The sequence below is a fragment of the Sphaeramia orbicularis genome, chromosome 14 (genome assembly GCF_902148855.1).
Source record: "Sphaeramia orbicularis chromosome 14, fSphaOr1.1, whole genome shotgun sequence".
Classification (NCBI taxonomy): Eukaryota; Metazoa; Chordata; class Actinopteri; order Kurtiformes; family Apogonidae; genus Sphaeramia; species Sphaeramia orbicularis.
In genome coordinates this window covers 49,292,993-49,310,333 of record NC_043970.1, presented here as the reverse complement: position 1 = coordinate 49,310,333, position 17,341 = coordinate 49,292,993, and the positions used below count along the sequence as shown (strand labels likewise).

Below are 17,341 nucleotides of genomic sequence, written 5' to 3'. Positions count from 1 at the left end.
AAATAATTAAGGATGGTTAGTAGCTGGACGTAGATGTGTTCATTCTATTTGAGTCACACTGATCCTTGTAAGTGGATGATTATTACAACCAAACCTTTAAAACAGGTATATATAGGTTAATTCTCCTGTCAGTGCCTCTGACCATGGTACAGATGAAGGTCTGGAATTGGTGCACCTGTAGTATGGAATATGGACCCCCTGGAATATGGACCTGGGGTCCTGATTCCGCAGCGGAATATGGACCCGGAGGTCCTGATTCTGCAGCGGAATATGGACCCCCCCTATGGAAAATGGACCCCCCTCCAAATTTAGGGAATGAATTATTTTTTTTTAAGTTTTGAATTATAAACACATAAAATAGAAACAAAACAACATTTTGCAAACAAAATTTCTTTATTGTGTTCTGTTATTGTGTTCTGTTATTGTGTGATCTGTCTGAGGGAAGAGAGAGTACAAGAACATGTATCAAACGACCGTCGCCGCCACAGTGACATCACAATGGGAGGCCAGGCTGTACGGGGAGGTACGCTCATGCTGCAAGGCTTCACTACAGGGCCCAGCTTTTTTTTTTTTTTTGTGGTGGTGGTGGGGCACCCCCCACCCCCACCTCTGATAATTTTCTTAGAAATAAGCATTTAGGCCCCTAATATGTAGAAATTATTAAATGCAGTACTGTATGAAATAATGGTTATTTTTAACTGTACTTCATACAGTACTGAATTTAATAATTTCTACATATTAGGGACCTACATGCTTATTTCTAAGAAAATTATCAGAGGTGGGGGTGGGGGGTGCCCCACCACCACCACCACAAACAAAAAAAAAAGCTGGGCCCTGTAGTGAAGCCTTGCAGCATGAGCGTACCTCCCCGTACAGCCTGGCCTCCCATTGTGACGTCACTGTGGCGGCGACGGTCGTTTGATACATGTTCTTGTACTCTCTCTTCCCTCAGACAGATCACACAATAACAGAACACAATAACAGAACACAATAAAGAAATTTTGCTTGCAAAATGTTGTTTTGTTTCTATTTTATGTGTTTATAATTCAAAACTTAAAAAAAAATAATTCATTCCCTAAATTTGGAGGGGGGTCCATTTTCCATAGGGGGGGTCCATATTCCGCTGCGGAATCAGGACCCCCGGGTCCATATTCTATGGGGGTCCATTTACAATCTCACACACCAACGCCTCCAACTGCAGCTCACTGCTCCTAATGTGTAGTATGTGTTGTAATGCTAATTGCTAATGCTACATACAATGTGTGTGTATTACGGGTAACAATGCAGACACATAACTTCCCTATGGGGATAATAAAGACAATTAACCTTTAACCTTTTTACTGTCAGGTTTAATTTAAGTTTGATGCTTTTTTTAATAGCAGTGGGAGTACGCATCTAGGTAAAAACACTTTACTACTGAACATAAGTACAGTTTTCGTGTATCAGTCTTATAATTGTACCGATATCGGTCCCGATATCAACAGTTTAGCTGGATCAGGGATCTGTAGAAGCAACCGATCCGTAAGACCGATCCTTCCCCTTTAAATTTTTGCAACACGGGCTACGTCATGCATGTTGAACGTAGCGCTAAAAATAACACAATGGACCTGTATGTAAAGGACGTGGTGGGTTTTATAGCTCTGTAGATAAAGCTGTGAGAAAGTGAGAATGACCTCCCCTCACCTAATGGACTACCTGCTGCCCCCCCGAAAACAAATCTGCAACCGGACGGGAGGGAGTATGTGCTGAGTGATTTATACTGTTGTGATGTACAACAGTTGTCGCTAACGCACCCACATGCACATACGACGATGACACTCGCGATGCCCCCCACCCAGCAGAGTGTCCCCACCGTTTGAGAACCTCTGCTCTAAATCGACAATGATATCGGATCGGAATCAACCGATATGCAAGGCCCCAGCATCACTATCGGCATCGGAACTAAAAAAGTCGGATCGGTGCATCCCTAATCAGTATGTTACTTTTACTCCATACATTTCAACACAGACATCTTTACTCCTTACATGTTAATTACAGTTATTATTGTTACTTTAATTTAACACATTTGAAGAGAAATGTAACATATTTTTATTGCACCATGAGAAAAAAAAAAAAACCTGAATAATGTGGCTGAATGTCAGTTAACAATTCCAGCACAATACCTGACCAGAATATGGATGAATGCCAAATTTCACCAGTACCATTTCAGCCTTTCTGCAAAAATACAAATCCTATTTTTAGCCAACATAAACTGTGTCTGCAGTTAGAAGGCTGAGCAGGTTCATTCGACACATACCAGTTTATTTCTGGTTTATTTCCAGTGTAATGTTCACAGTTTGCTCATTGTCATGTTTCCCACATTTGTACACAGCCTTGAGCGGAATGACAACAAAACATCAACTGAAGCAGCTCAGAGGGTGGTCCAAAAGGTGATATTTGTTGTTGTTAGTGGCTGAAAATAGTAAACTGATCATTAAATCTTATCACCTGATTCTAGGATTTTGTGATGGTACATTTACGGGAGGAGCGATAAACATGGCGGTTGCAAAAGAAGAGCGTTTCTTCACCTAACTTGGGGGGTGTCAAACTCCTTTTAGTTCAGGCGCCACATCCTCCAATATGATCAGAAGTGGATCAAACCAGTAAAACAATAACATAATAATATATAAATAATGTCAACTCCAAACTTTTTTCCATGTTTTACAGTGAAAAAAAGTGCAATTATGTTATGAAAATGTTACAAACTATCTTTTAAAATGAGTAATATTTTGCTTTTTTAAATGGAATTACGCATTTTAAAACATTTCCCCGTGGTCTACATAAATTGTAAATGCTCTGCTTGGGTCTGAATTCTCCATTAATCCAACTTCACAGGTCCATCTTCAACCCTATTTCTGAATATTGACACCAGAAAGGTTGTTTTGGCCTGCTGGACCTTGAGATGCAAATGAGCCACTTCTTGCCCCGCCCCCTCCAAGTTGTTGGCTGTGCTGCTCTGTCCCGTTCAACCAACAACTTAACATTTTTGGTAACTGGCTCGAAGTTTGGACATATTTTCAGTATGGACAACAACTACTGCTGCTAACAAAAAATTACGGTGTATGAGAAATGCTCGTCAGAAGTCTTGACCTTACATGTGTAAATGACATAACTAGTTAGACGTAACAAATTAAGCAGCAATTGGAAAAGATTGTAGAAATCCACTCAATTTTTGCCAAAATAAATATAAAGATAGCTTTGCAGAACTCGGAGGGTTCAGATTCAAACTTTTTGAACTGTTAGGGCCCAAATACACAAACAAATAAACCAAAGACTAATAAAAGTGGGATTAGCAAAATATGAAAAAATGCACTAAGAAAAATGAGTCCAATTTTAACAATATTATGACTCAGTTTATCATTTACACATGCATTACAATTTACAGATCACAGTGGATCTACAAATATGCAAAACATTTAGCAACGGGCAGAATATTGTTAAAATTGAACTAACTTCCCTTAAGACATTTCAGGTTTTCCATATTTGTTCAGGTTATTCACTGTTTTGTGAAAAGATAGTTCATGAATGCAAACACTGTCATTAATTTTCGGATTTTACTGATTCGAATTGGGCTGAATGTGGCCCCTGAACTAAAATGACTGTTAATATCTAAAGTGTAATTTTTGGTGATTCACAAATTCATCCCATAAGCCAAATTGGACCCTTTAGTGAGCTGGTTTTGGCCCCTGGGCCGTATGTTTGACACCGTGGCTCTAACTGAATAAGGGAATGCATTGGTTTTATGGCTCAGGTGTGTACTACCATGAATAAAAACAACATAGTATGCCAACTAGAATAAAGGTTCCCTGTGTAAAATTAAATATGCTCATGTGAAGTTTGTGTCAGAGCCTGTGCTGTGCTGAAAATGTGTCGACATGAACTAATGCATTTCCAAACAAAGATGCCCTGAAGAAGTCAAGCATAAATGTAAAGAATATACAAACTTAGTCCTCTACATAAAAATCTGTACATTTAAGTTGTTATCATGGAGGTAGGTAGCTGAGATGACTCCAAACTTCATAAGTACACAAGCAAACACAAACACAGGGTGCACCTTTAATCATGGAAATGTTAATTTAACCTTAGTCTGTTTAATAGAAGCCATTCCACAGCAGCTGTTGATTAAGGTCATTACATGCTCTGATAGGGACGTGGATGTCACTTGGTGTTGAAAAGTGACCAAAAGGGCAAAGGTCAGAGTCAGTGATATGAGAACACGCAGCGAGAGACGCACAACAACGTCGATCATAAAGGCAACACTCATCCATCTGAATCATATCTACAGCAAATCAATCAAAAAATGTCAATATTATATCAACTGTAGAAAGAAAATGTAGACTCAGAGCCCCAAAACAACACTATCCAATAAGACTGAACTCAAATCAAAATACAAACTGAATGAATATCACTGATAAATTAAAGATAAACTAATCACTCATGTAAATGTTTAATTAACGTGCCCTGTTGTCTGCAGTTCAAATAACTTTATTTATACTTCATGGATAATTCAAGTTGCACTTCTTCCCACCCCTATTCAGGCATGTAAAAGAAACTACTGTGCTATTCTTCTGTCTAACACTGTCTCGATTGTTGATTTTTGTATTATTATTTATGTTTTCTTGTTAACATACAGTATATGTTAAATTTCATTGCGTGTTCAGAATAAATCACAAAATCAAAATCAATCAAATCAATTCATTTGTAGCCTCCCGGTCCATATATACAATATATGGACAAAAGTATTGGGACATGTTGAATTCTGGTGTTTCTTTTCCAACAGGGGTTTGAACAACAAAACAATAATGACAAATGTCATAATACAGTTTTCTATTGTGATAAATATCTTTGCATTGGTTAGTTTTGTTTAAATACTGATATTTATAAACTATATGGACAAAAATATTGCGACACATCATGGCTACAACTTGCAAGATGTCCTGATCATGCTGATTTGAGATATAAACATCAACATTTCCTTAACGCTTAATAGGAGATTTTTCTGCCCAAGCGAGATGTAAAGAAAGTATATGGTTAGATGTGGTAGAAAATTAATATTTACAGTCAGACCACGAAAAATAGTTTAGAACTTTAGAGGTAGGACATCTAAAATCATTTTCATGGATTTAAACAAAACAAATCAATGTTGAGAGAAATTAAGGACAATCACCTCTGAGGCATTTTGGAAGCAAAGACAACAATTTAAACAAAACCAACCAATGCAATGCAAATGATATTTATCCCAATATAAACCTGTATTATGACATTTGTCATTATTGTTTTGTAACCCAGAATCCTGTTAAAAAAGAAACACCTGAATTCAATGTGTCCCAATACTTTTGTCCATTCAGTCCAACACACCGATTAAGTTAAAATGTCAGAGGCAACATTAAGAAAAAGCATGGGACATGAACAATAAGTAAGAGTTGTAAATAAGAGCAACAAAAGCACTAAATAACAGACCTTTTTAACATCGGAGAAACAGAATTTTCCAGCGGTCATAAGTATTCAGTTTAAACAGATATACAGGTTCATTCATTGGTTTGGGATGTATGCCTGTTGAAGTACATCACTATATAAACATGATGGATTATGGAGGAATTGCTTCGGAGTCAGGCGCTAAGATATGTGACCAGTTCGGCCTGGTTTATGGATGGTTTTGGCCTTAGCGGTGTGTTGATGAAGGACAGTACGACTTCCTCTTGCAGCAGCGACAACACAGCACATGGCCTTCGAACGAATTATGCTGCGACCTGAGCTTACCTCATCATATTTATGTGGACAGTTCCAACACACTACCTGTAGCGTGCACTGTTTTAGTCTCTAGTGTGAGATATTCGTGCTTTTAAAACGTGATGAGGATAAATCCGGTTGCATCCATCAGTGGTATAGGGCATGTGAGGGGTTGGGAGATTATTCCAACTAGTACTTTTACTTTAAAGCCTCTTGAAAGTCCTCTTATTCTAAACATTTGCAGACCTCTTAATGGTTGAGATACTGTTATTTTCAAGGCCGATGATGTGAATAACCATTATTTTCCTCACATCCAGTCATACATTCACCCATAGAAACACATTTTGTCCTTTTAATAGAAACCTGCATGAACATGACCCCACATGCTCTGCTTTGCTGAGATGTGTAATGATTTTTCAGCAAAGGCATAAGCTACAGCCCAGAATAATAAACTGGGAAAACATCAATACACTACCTGTAGCATGTACACTATATGGACAAGAGTATTGGGACATGTAGAAACTTTAAGTAAATATTGATGTTTTTATCTCAAATCAGCATGAGCAGGAGATAATACAAGCTGTAGCCATGATGTGTCCTGATATTTTTGTCCATATTGTTTATAAACATCAATATTTCCTTAAAGTTTAATGGGGGATTTTTCTTCGTAAGCGAGATGTGAAGAAAGTAAATGGTTAGTTGTGGTAGAAAATTATTACTTACAGCCAGAGCACGAAAAATATTTTAGAAATTTAGAGGCAGAATATTTGAAATCATGATTATGGATTTGAAAAAAATCAAATAAAAATCAATATTGACAGAAATTAAGTAAAAACCATCTCTGAGGCATTTTGGAAGCAAATTTAACAACTTCAACAAAATCAACCAGTGCAATTCAGTGAAGGTGTGATGTCACAAGTATAATTTTACATAATCAGTCATTCTTTTTTTCTACAAGTGACACTGAAATTTTGTAAACAGTTCAAAAAATAAAGTTTCTGAAGCTAAAAAATGAGCCTGTTTGAGAAATGACAGGTGAAACTTTAACCCATAAACACCCAGTGCTACTTTTGTCGCAGTTCTGTAGATTTACAACCTTTCTTAAGTAATTTATCACCATTTATTGTAATATTATCCTCATATAAAATTTGGCTTAATGTGGCCCCTGAACAAAAATGAGTGTGACACCCCTGCTTTAAAGGATAGTTGCTAGATGTAAACATTTTCATCACATGATTTTACTTTTTTCGCTCTGAAACATACAGGAAAGTTTGGAGTTGACATTATCTATATATTATTATTTCACTGGTCCGGCTCAGTTCAGATCAAATTTGGCTTAATGTGGCCCCTGAACTAACATACGTTTGACACCAATGTGTTAAAGGATAGTTGATAGATGTAAACATTTTCATCACATAATTTATCTTTTTTCACTATAAAACATAGAGGAAAGTTTGGAGTTGACATTATTTATGTATTATTATGTTACTATTTCACTGGTCTGGCCCACTTCAGATCAAGTTTGGCTTAATGTGGCCCCTGAACTAACATGACTTTGACACTCCTGTTTTAAATAGTTGCTAGATGTAAACATTTTCATTGCATAATTTTACTTTTTTCACACTAAAACATATAGGAAAGTTTGGAGTGTACATTATTTACACTACCAGTCACAACTTTGGACTCATATTTTCATTTAAATGGCATGAGTTGGACCGCAGATGGCCAACAAGTGCTCAGCATTACTGGGAACTCCTTCAAGACTTTTGGAAAACATGTCAGGTGACTACCTCATGAAGCTCATCGAGAGAATGCCAAGAATGTGCAAAGCAGTAATAAAAGCAAAATGTGGCTACTTTGAAGAATCTAAAATATAAGACACGCTTTGAGTTACGTCACACTTTTTTTAAACTACATAATTCCATATGTGTTCATTCACAGTTTTGATGCCTTCAGTGAGACTCTACAATGTAAATAGTCATGAAAATAAAAGAAAAACCAGGTGAGTCCAAACTTTTGACCGGTAGTGTATATATTATGTTATTATTTTAATGATGGGGCGACATGGTGGTGCAGTGGTTAGCACTCGTGCCTCACAGCAAGAAGGTCCTGGGTTCGATTCCAACACCAGTTGACGGGGGGTGGGACCTTTCTGTGTGGAGTTTGCATGTTCTCCCCGTGTCTGCGTGGGTTCTCTCCGGGTACTCCGGCTTCCTCCCACAATCCAAAAAACATGCACTAATAGGTTAATTGGTTAATCTAAATTGCCCATAGGTGTGAATGTGAGAGTGATTGTTTGTCTCTATATGTTCAGCCCTGCGATGAACTGGCGACTTGTCCAGGGTGTACCCCGCCTTCGCCCCTATGTAGCTGGGATAGGCTCCAAGCGACCCCCGTGACCCTAGTGAGGATAAAGCGGGTTCAGAAAATGAATGAATGAATATTTTAATGATCTGGCTCAGTTCAGATCAAATTTGGCTTAATGTTGCCCCTGAACTAAAATGAGTTTGACACCCCTGCTTTAAAGGATAGTTGGTAGATTAAACATTTTCATTGCAAAATTTTACTTTTTTCAGTCAAAAACATCAGGAAAGTTTGGAGTTGACATTATTTACATATTATTATTTCACTGGTCCGGCCCACTTCAGATCAAATTTGGCTTAATGTGGCCCCTGAACTAACATGAGTTTGACACCCCTGCTTTAAAGGAGAGTTGGTAGATGTAAACTTTTTCATCACATAATTTTACTTTTTTTGCTCTAAAACATAGAGGAAAGTTTTGAGAGTACATTATTTGTATATTATGTTATTACCTCCACCAGGAGGTATTGTGATCGCTTTGCTTTGTGTGTTTGCATGCGTGCGTGTTTGTTTGTCAGCAAGATAACTCAAAAAGTTATTGACGGATTTTCATGAAATTTTCAGGAAATGTTGATACTAGCACAAGGAAGAAACTACTAAATTTTGGTGATGATCAGGGGTGGGGGGGCCACGGGGGCCCACTGATCTGCCTTGGCAGAGGTCTGTGCTCTCTGAGTGCTTTTCTTGTTATTTTAATGATCTGGCTCAGTACAGATCAAATTTGGCTTAATGTTGCCCCTGAACTAAAATGAGTTTGATACCCCTGCTTTAAAGGGTAGTTGGTAGATATAAACATTTTCATCACATAATTTTACTTTTTTTGATCTGAAACATAGAAGAAACTTTGGAGTTGACATTATTTGTGCAATATTATGTTACTATTTCACTGGCCTGGCCCACTATAGATTAAATTTGGCTTAATGTGTCCCCTGAACTAACATAAGTTTGACACCCCTGTTTTAAAGAATAGTTGGTAGATGTAAACATTTTCATTACATAATTTTACTTTTTTCACTCTAAAACACAGAAAAAAAACTTGGAGTTGACATTATTTATAGATTATATTATTATTTTAATGATCCGGCTCAGTTCAGATCAGATTTGTATTAATGTGTCCCCTGAACTCAAATGAGTTTCAATGAGTGACACCCCTGCTTTAAAGCCTGAGATGTGACAGAATGATGAGGCAGGAAGCAGATGTTTAAAGCCCACTCACACACACGGACCCAGTCAACCTGTGAACGCACCACCGCCTGCACTGCTCCACATTTTTGACAACTTCCTGAAGTCATGTGTTATCCTAACTTTACTGCAACGCCTAGCTCCGCTCGGCTACGTGGCTCAAACACATCCTGGTCACAGTAACACATGCCCTGCGGTGCTAAAACCAGGTCTAGTGCAGGTTGAAGTCAAGCCCGGCTCATAAACACACACTATGGGAATGTAAGGGGCTGATCATGCTGGGGGTAAACCGAGCATATGAGGCGTTCAAGTACGCATCGTTTCGACCCAAAACCCCAATCTGAGCCTCTGACTGCCATCAACAAACTCACATTTTAAGTGTTTTTTTTTTCTGGCGTCGTCACAACACGGCGACACAGCGGACTTAACACAACCGGGGCTCGTCTTACCTGTATGGGGAGGATGACGCCCGGTCCGTCCGCGGTGTCGGGCGAGTTGTCGAACACTCGGTCCCGGTACAAAGACCACAGCCCGACGTTGGGGAGGAACAGGAGAGCCGCTATGAGCAGCCCGGCGAACTGCAGCAGCCTCTTCTCCTTCCGCCTCATGTCTCCGGGAGGAAGCGTGTGAAGCAGCGGCGGCGAAGCAGCGAGTCCCCGAAGCCCCGCTTTTACCGAGCGGAGACAACTTTCACTCTGGCTGGAGGACGGACACCACACCGGCGCTTGTGACGCTCCGCGGCGGCCGAGCAGCTCTGCCGCTAGGGGGAGCGAACCGCCGCTGCTCAGCCGGAGCGGGCGGAGGTGGTGGTGGTGGAGGTCAGACAGGAGCCAACAGGAGTCGAATTTGTTACTAAAGAATGTTTTCAGGAGTCTTTCACGTTTGTTTTTGTTTGTAATTTTCCGAGTTTAACGTAAAAACAAACAAAAACAAAACGACTAAATATGGCAGTGAAAAGTTCAAGGACCGCACGAGGCCAGGGTTAACTTCTGCTGCCTTCATATGCACCTCGTAAATTACAGTTTTATTGTCTCCTACAGTGGCAGAGGAAGTTGTGTGATTATTTCAGACAGGTGTGTCAGTCATGTCAGTTCAGGGACCACATTCAGCCCAATTTGATCTCCAGGATCAGTAAAATAATAACTTAGAAAGCTATACATTTGTAAATGTAGCCTCAGATCAGCTGAAACACTCAGTTTATTTAAATCCAGGTGAAAGAGCCACCTGTTCTCAGCTGAATTTGAATAGAGTTTTTATTCATCAGTTCAGATCTGCACTGTTTCTTTTAAGCTTAAAGTTTTTATCTGTTTTATCTGCTTATCTATTTGTCTGTTTTTGTTTTTTTGTTTGTTTTTCTCATGCCTACACTTTTTTTATTGCTTCCTTGCTGTAAGATAAGATAAGATAAGATAAGATATTCCTTTATTGATCCCACAATGGGGAAATTCACAGTGTTAACAGCAGCATAGAAACATACACATTCACATAAAACAGTCATATAACTTTGACTAAAAGAAAAAAGTGTTTAAAAAGGAGAGTGCAAATATGCTTTGGTATGTAGTGCAATGGTTATACACATAGAAAAAAAAAAATTATATATATATATATATATATATATATATATATATATACAACATTAGATGGAATGGAGGGAGGGTTGTTTTTACATGACATATGTGGTGATCTACTCTACTGGGAGCAGGACTGGTTGTGCAGTCTGACAGCAGAGGGAAGGAAGGACCTGCGGTATCTCTCCTTCGTACAGCGTGGGTGAAGAAGCCGGTCACTGATGGAGCTTTCCAGGGCTCTTACAGTCTCATGTAGGGGGTGGGAGACATTGTCCCTGATTGATGACAGCTTTGTTGTCATTCTTCTGCTTATAATGTGCTTCTGCTTGTAATGCTTCTAATGTTTTATGTAAAGCACTTGAATTGTCTTGTACATGAAATGTGCTATAGAAATAAACCTGCCTTGCCTTGCCTATTTATGTAATGTAAATATGTATACTACCGGTTAAAAGTTTGGACTCATCTGGTTACCTCCGCCAAGGAGGTTATGTTTTTGCCAGCGTTGGTTTGTCTGTCTGTCTGTCTGTCTGTCCATGTGCCAGATTACTCAAAAAGTTATGGACGGATTTGGATGAAAATTTCAGGAAATGTTGATACTAGCACAAGGAACAAATGATTAAATGTTAGTGGTGATGGAGGGCATGGGGGGGGGGCACTGGGGGCCTACTGATCTGCCTTGGCAGAGGTCTGCACTCTCCGAGTGCTTCTAGTTTTTATTTTCATATCTGTTTCCATTGTAGATTCTCAGTAAAGGCATCAAAACTATCAATGAACACATATGGAATTATGTAGTTAAAAAGTGTGACATAACTCAAAGCATGTTTTGTTACCTCCACCAAGGAGGTTATGTTTTTGCCGGCACTGGTTTGTCTGTCTGTCTGTCTGTCTGTCTGTCTGTCTGTCTGTCCATGTACAAGATAACTCAAAAAGTTATGGATGGATTTGGATGAAAATTTCAGGAAATGTTGATGCTGGCACAAGGAACAAGTGATTAAATTTTGGTGGTGATTGGGGGGGCAGTAATCTGCCTTGGCGGAGGTCTGTGCTCCCAGAGTGCTTTTCTAGTTCTAAATATACATTTAGTAATTTTTACAAAAAACAACACAAAACAACCACACACACACACCCCCGCACATCAATGAATTTACAGCAACAAAGTCCCGAAAACCATAAATTATTATGCTACAAATTAGTACTCGTATATCAAACGCACTCGGCACTCGGAGAGCGTAGACCTTCGCCACACAAGGAACAAATGATTACATTTTGGTGGGGATCGGGGATGGGGGGGCCATGGGGGCCCATTGATCTGCCTTGGCGGAGGTCTGTGCTCTACGAGTGCTTTTCTAGAAAAGAGAGCACAGACCTCCGCCAAGGCAGATCAGAGGGCCCCCATGGCCCCCCACCCTCGATCCCCACCAAAATTTAATCATTTGTTCCTTGTGCCAGTATCAACATTTCCTGAAACTTTCATCCAAATCCGTCTATAACTTTTTGAGTTATCTTGCACACGGACAGACAAACAGACAAACCAACACCAGCAAAAACATAACGTCCTTGGCGGAGGTAATAAAAGAAAAGTGTATGTAATGCAGAAAACAGCAAGGTCAGTCACTCACATCAGTCACCTCATTGAAGAAATTTTAACACAGGGTTCCATATCTGGTCAAACACTTTCATTTAGAAGTATTTTTATTCTTATATGAGGGAACACAGTCATTTGTTTAATGCTAGATTTAGTGTGAGGCTTCAGTAACTATAAAATCTTGGCCTTTCTTTTATTTTCTTCTCTTCTTTATTGGTTTACCCTCTTGAACGTCCTCCTACTCTGAACAGTTTTCACTTTCACTAACTGTTAAAATGTATTGTGAATAACGATTATTTTATGAGGATCCAGGCATAATCATGCACCCTTAGAATTTTTAATTTTTGTTTATTTTTTGGAGAGGGAAGAGGGATTTTGTCACGAGGAGGAAGTCTTATTAACAAGAACCTCCATAAAAATGACCCCGCATGTTCTGTTAACAAAAACTGAGATTTGTAATGTTTGTTTGGCAAAGAAAACAGTAGAGAATAAAAAAAACTGGGAACAGATTTTGTGCTTGTTTTTACTGCGCTGGCCTGACAGACACCTGCTGTCTGTGTTTTCTTCAGATTTTATTGCATCACTCTTCTATATGTGCTGCCTGTTTCTGTGTCTGCATGCACCCTGCAGAGCTGAGTTTAGAAAGTACTAAAAAATCTACTACGCAAAAATCAATGGGACACAAGCCGTAGGGCCGGCACAGTAAAAAGGGCTTTAAATGCGCAAGCGGTAAAGAATACATGAAAAGAATGTGTTAAGACTGCTGCAAGAAAATAGTTGAAGTCGGAGTAAAAAGCAAAAAATACACTCTGGTTATGGACATTAATATGTGCATATTGCATGATTGGTTTTGTAACAGTAGCATTAATTTGACCATTTAACAGCCCTAAATGAATACTTTGATTTGGAACAAGAGAGAGCTACAGAAGAATGAAGCTTTAAGTAGAGTTTTTGGGTTTATTGAGTACTTATTTTTCTGACAACTTTCTTCATTTCTGACATAAATATCTGTACAATCTACTCCTTATATTTTTCAAACCAGACTTAACTTTGGATCATTGTGCCTCTTCACAACATAAATATTTCAACCTGAATGGGACTACAACGAATATAAAGATAATTCTTATATTTATCCAATCCAACTTTATTATAAAGCACTTTAAAACAACTGCAGTGGACCAAAGTGCTGTACAGAAGAATAATTAAAACCACAGCCACCACAACAAAACACAGAATAGATCAGTGTTTTTCAACCTTAGAGTCGTGAACCTGTGTGGGGTCACCTGGAATCCAAATGGCGTCGCCTGAAATTTCTTGTAATTGATAAAAATAAAATAAAAACTTACTAATAAAAAATATATGGTGAGTTGAGAGAGACAATCACGTTACATAAAAGACATGACAAATTCTGAAGCTGAAACTGAAGCACTGTGGCACTGTTTCTTTCAAATGTTAATTGTGGCTGGTTTAAGATGCTGCAGCTCTTTCATAATTCATAGTTTGAGTTATTATTTTTTCAGTATTAATTTGCAGCCGTTGGACTGACTGTACAAAATTCTCACTTTGTGCAGCAATCTCAACCTGGCTTTTCTGCCTCTGTCCACAATAATATACATTATATAGCCTTAATGTCGTGTAAAACTAACATTTGCAACATAGTATAGCAAACTATTACATGATCTAAAAACAAATAAATTTTAGCAAAAAAAAAAAGTCTCCGTTTTGAATGTCTGGGGTGGCCAGAAATTTGTGATGTTAAAATGGGGTCATGAGCCAAAAAAGGCTGAGAACCACTGGAATAGATTTAAAGACATAGAAACTGTACAAAAAAGAAAAAGTGCTAGTACAGAAGAATAAATAAAACCAAATAAAAGAATAAAATACAAGATAGATTAAAAAGCCATACAATTAAAAACAACAAAATAAATAAAATAGATAAATAAGTACAATAAACCACTACCAAATAAAAACAATAGAATAAAGATAGTACCTTCAAACATCTCACCTGGTTTCAAAAGCCAAGGAGAAAAGATGGGTTTTAAGAAGGGATTTAAAAACAGACAGAGAGGAGGTTTGTCTGATATGGAAAGGCAGATTGTTCCATAGTTTAGGAGTTTATCACATATATAATGTAATGATGACAATTATATTAAAAAACACAACAAGCCCATTAACAATATTGTTGGAGACAGTGTGGGCATGAATGTGCTAATCCCTCTCATATTTTCTAGACATGTACAAAATTGAAGTCTTTCTGGGAAAAGCTTTTTGAAATGATTGAGGGCATTATGACTTTCGCAATTCCTAAGGACCCCAAGTTCTTTTTACTAGGACTACTACCTGAAGATGTATTAGAGAAAGAAGACAAATACCTCTTCAAAATTCTTATAATTGCTTCCAAAAAGGCAATTACAAGGAACTGGCTCAAAACTGATGCACCCCATGAGGATCAGTGGCTATTATAGAGGAAATCTACTCTGTGGAAGGATTGAGTTATTACCTACGGATCAAGGAACATATCTTCATAAAACGCTGGAGAAAATGGCTGGACTATAAACAAAACAATGCATAATTACTACTGCGTGTCATTTAAATATTTTGTGTTCAACCAGTGACCCCTCGTTTCTGTGTTGTGTTGTGTTGTCTGTTGATAAAAAAAAATAAAAATAAAGTATGAAAAGAAACACAAGCCAGAAAAATTATAGAGGTCATAACCTGAATATTATTTAAAGGAGTGATATTTTGCTTTTATAAATGGAATTATGCATTAAATGCTATGTTTGGGTCTGAATTCTTCATTAATTCAACTCCACAGGTCCATCTTCAACCCTATTTCTGAGTAATGACACCAGAAAGGTCATTTTGAGCGCTGGCCCTTTAAATGCACATGAGCCACTTCAGGCCCCACCCCCTCCAGGTTGTTGGCTGTGTTGCTCTGTCCCGTTCAACCAACAACTGAACATTTGAGGTAATCGGCTCAAAGTTTGGACATATTTTGAATGTGGACTACAACCGCTGCTGCTGACAAACAATTATGGCGTACTTGGAGAAATGTTCGTCTGAAGTCTGGACCTTATATGTACAAATGTCGTGATGTAACTAGTTATAGACATAACAAATTAAGCAGGAATTAAAACAGGTTGTAAAAATCTACTTGATTTTTGCCAGAATAAATATAAAGATAGCTTTGCAGAACCTGGAGGGTTCAAATTCAAACTTTTTGAACTATTAGGGTTCAAATACACAAATAAATGAACCAAAGACTAATAAAAGTGGGTTTAGATAAATATGACCCCTTTAAAACAAAAGAAGATACAACAAAAATATGCAACAAGACATTAAAAAAAGAAAAGAAAAAGCACACATACATATTTCTGTTGCTCATATTAAAAACTGATTTGCACATTAGAGTGAAGTTAAATTACTTTCTGGATATTGTATTCACTCGACAGGTTCACTTTGCTTTCCTCAATAACACGAGGTAAAAACATCCCTCAATGTGCTAATGTTTATGTTTATACTTTGACTACATTTCTGAGACAGTACTTTTGCATTTTTACCTCCACTCTTCTATTTTCTCAATCAAATAAGCGACCTGTGTACATTTGCCATTACTGCTGTTTGCATATGGAAAGTAGAATAGAATAGAATAGAATAGAATAGAATAGAATAGAATAGAATAGGCTTTATTGTCATTACTAAATACCATTGTACAGTGCAACAGAATTTGGTTTTATGTTCTGTAAGGTGCTCAAAGTTAATTATGCACATCAATTATAGAAATAATCAAGAATGAAGAGATATAAATATTAAAACAATCAGGTAAAAATCACGCACGCACACACACACACACACATACACACACACACACACATATGCAGGATGTACAGGTGACAGGAATGACGATGATGTCAAATCTTTTTAAATACAGTTGTGGAAAAAATTATTAGACCATCAAAAGTCACCAAAAACAATGGTTATGTACACCGCAAGATTATAACCATAGACACACTCACTGGAGGCAGACATGATTTAAAGTGACAAGTGTGCAGGTTTATCATCTGGGTTACATTATGCAATCAAGTACTAACTCCTGTGTGTATCATGTGACTAAAACAGACAGAAAAGAAAACATGGAATGCTTAAAAGCACTGTTTCAGAACTAAACATTGAGAATCAGTGATCAGTTTCTATGTTCCGTTTATGTGGAACAAACTACCAGAAACTATTAGGTCTGCTGAGAGTCTGAGTTCTTTCAAGTCAAGGTTAAGGAGTCACCTGTTCACTGCTGCCTTTAAATAAACAGCTTTTAGCTTTTTAAATTTTACATTCTCTTTTGAAACTCTGCACTGCAACTCTTAGTTTAATATTTTTGGGTTTTATGTGTTGTTTTCTTACTTGCTGTTTTTAATCACCTTTTACATGTTTCTTTTATAATGTTTTAAGTGTGTTTCTTTTTCCCTTGTCGTTGTATTTCAGTGCCCTGTGTGAAGCACCTTGAATTGCCTTGTTGCTGAAATGTGCTATACAAATAAACTTGCCTTGCCTTTTTGTCAGTACAATGCCATAGCTATTGATGTAAGAACTGAAGTGATTTTGGTTATTGTCAAGAAAACCATGGAAAATGGATAGATATCAGCTCTGAAATTAAACTCTTAAGAACTATTTTTGTTGTTATCATCATATTTGTCCAAACAAATGCATCTTTAGTTGCACCAGGCATTAAAATGAACAAGAAACTGAAGAAAACAAGGGGTGGTCTAGCAATTTTTTCTGCGACTGCAGAGTAGTGCAATGACTGAGTATGGGTTCTGTTACTAATTTTCTTTATGGGTCAAAATAAAATGAAATGGGTGAGATTTATAGAACAGATAGA

General features: G+C 37.8%; 1 long non-coding RNA gene across 1 annotated transcript in view; it reads left to right on the top strand.

Annotated features, from left to right (window-relative positions):
* The first annotated feature begins 14,643 nt into the window (after positions 1-14,643).
* The window catches only part of LOC115432800 (uncharacterized), a 21,180-nt gene continuing 18,482 nt past the window's right edge, over positions 14,644-17,341 (top strand). Inside the window, exon 1 of the long non-coding RNA XR_003937253.1 lies at positions 14,644-14,782. This is a non-coding gene — a long non-coding RNA (uncharacterized LOC115432800). The remainder of the gene's footprint in view (positions 14,783-17,341) is intronic.